Source organism: Petromyzon marinus, unplaced genomic scaffold, assembly GCF_048934315.1.
Source record: "Petromyzon marinus isolate PM22_M1 ecotype Great Lakes invasive population unplaced genomic scaffold, UKy_Petmar_22M1.pri1.0 PM_G_Scaffold_61, whole genome shotgun sequence".
NCBI lineage: Eukaryota > Metazoa > Chordata > Hyperoartia > Petromyzontiformes > Petromyzontidae > Petromyzon > Petromyzon marinus.
In genome coordinates this window covers 100001-102500 of record NW_027423015.1, presented here as the reverse complement: position 1 = coordinate 102500, position 2500 = coordinate 100001, and positions in this window count along the sequence as shown.

Below are 2500 nucleotides of genomic sequence, written 5' to 3'. Positions count from 1 at the left end.
GGTCGTTGGCTAGGCGGGAGTCGTTAGTGGTGTGGGGCGCTCTGGGTTTGTAGTTGGTGATGTGCCTGAGCCCTTTGGCAGACAGAAGCAGCGTCGTTAGTAGAGAACTGGTGTTTTAGTGTCTCTGAGTACAGTCGTTTAGCCTCTCTCACCGCTTTGCTAAACCTGTTCTTCGACTCCTTGAATCTGTCTCTATCCCCACTCCTAAACGCTTCCTCCTTCTCCAACCTCAACCTTTTGAGCTTTGCTGAGAACCAGGGCTTGTTGTTGTTAAAGTTCACCCTGGTACGTGTTGGGATACAGCAGTCCTCACAGAAGCTGATGTACACAGCCTCTGTGAGTTCATCCAGACTATTGGTAGCAGTCGTGAACATATCCCAGTCAGTACAGTCTAAGCACGCCCGCAAATCTTCCACAGCCTCACTGGTCCACTGTTTAGATGTCCTCACAGCAGGTTTACAGAGTTTTAGTTGCTGCCTGTATGCACGAATCAGGTGGACCAAGGGAGTTCTGTGCGAGCCGAACAGCCCCGTGACCCACAAGAGAAACATCCCCGCCAAATTCGAGCGTTTGACGGGGTCTATCCGTGAAAAAATATTCACGTTTTTGAGTGCACATGCATTTCTGCTGCAAATGCCTCTGGAAGTTTCATGCCGTTCGTATGCCAATTGTGGCAACACGAAAATGACCCGTTTTCCCATTCCGAGGGATTTCTGTGCGACCCTAACAGCCCCGTGAGCCACAAGAGACACATCCCCGCCAATTTCTAGCGTTTCACGGGGTCTATCCGTGAAAAATATAGACGTTTTTGAGTGCACATGCATTTCTGCTGCAGATGCCTCTGGAAGTTTCATGCCGTTCGTACGCAATGTGGCAACACGAAAATGACCCCTTTTCCCATTCCGAGGGATTTCTGTGCGACCCTAACTAACAGCGCCCGTGAGCCACAAGAGAGACATCCCCGCCAATTTATAGCGTTTCACGGGGTCTATCCGTGAAAAATATAGACGTTTTTGAGTGCACATGCATTCCTGCTGCAAATGCCTCTGGAAGTTTCATGCCGTTCCTATGCAATGTGGCCACACAAAAATGACCCGTTTTCCCATTCCGAGGCATTTCTGTGCGACCCTAACAGCCCCGTGAGCCACAAGAGAGACATCCCCGCCAACTTCTAGCGTTTGACGGGGTCTATGCGTGAAAAATATTAAAATTTTTGAGTGCACGTGCCTTTCTGCTGCAAATGCCTCTGGAAGTTTCATGGCGTTCCTATGCAATGTGGCAACACGAAAATGACCCCTTTTCCCATTCCGAGGGAGTTCTGTGCCACCCTAACAGCCCCGTGAGCCACAAGAGACACATCCCCGCCAATTTCTAGCGTTTCACGGGGTCTATCCGTGAAACATATAGAAGTTTTTGAGTGCACATGCATTCCTGCTGCAAATGCCTCTGGAAGTTTCATGCGGTTCGTACGCAATGTGGCAACACGAAAATGACCCGTTTTCCCATTCCCAGGGATTTCTGTGCGACCCGAACAGCCCCGTGAGCCACAAGAGACACATCCCCGCCAATTTCTAGCGTTTCACGGGGTCTATCCGTGAAAAATATCAATTTTTTTTTGACTGCACATGCATTTCTGCTGCAAATGCCTCTGGAAGTTGCATGCGGTTCGCATGCAATGTGGCGACACGAAAATGACCCGTTTTCCCATTCCGAGGGATTTCTGTGCCACCCTAACAGCCCCGTGAGCCACAAGAGAGACATCCCCGCCAATTTCTAGCGTATCACGGGGTCTATCCGTGAGAAATATTCACTTTTTTGAGTGCACATGCATTCCTGCTGCAAATGCCTCTGGAAGTTTCATGCGGTTCGTATGCAATGTGGCGACACGAAAATGACCCGTTTTCCCATTCTGAGGGATTTCTGTGCCACCCTAACAGCCCCGTGAGCCACAAGAGAGACATCCCCGCCCACTTCTAGCGTTTCACGGGGTCTCTCCGTGAAAAATATCACATTTTTTGAGTGCACATGCATTCCTGCTGCAAATGCCTCTGGAAGTTTCATGCGGTTCGCATGCAATGTGGCGACACGAAAATGACCCGTTTTTTCCCATTCCGAGGGATTTCTGTGCCACCCTAACAGCCCCGTGAGCCACAAGAGACACATCCCCGCCAATTTCTAGCGTTTCACGGGGTCTATCCGTGAAAAATATTCAATTTTTTGACTGCACATGCATTTCTGCTGCAAATGCCTCTGGAAGTTTCATGCGGTTCGCATGCAATGTGGCGACACGAAAATGACCCGTTTTCCCATTCCGAGGGATTTCTGTGCCACCCTAACAGCCCCGTGAGCCACAAGAGAGACATCGCCGCCAATTTCTAGCGTTTCACGGGGTCTATCCGTGAAAAATATTCACTTTTTTGACTGCACATGCATTCCTGCTGCAAATGCCTCTGGAAGTTTCATGCCGTTCGCATGCAATGTGGCAACACGAAAATGACCC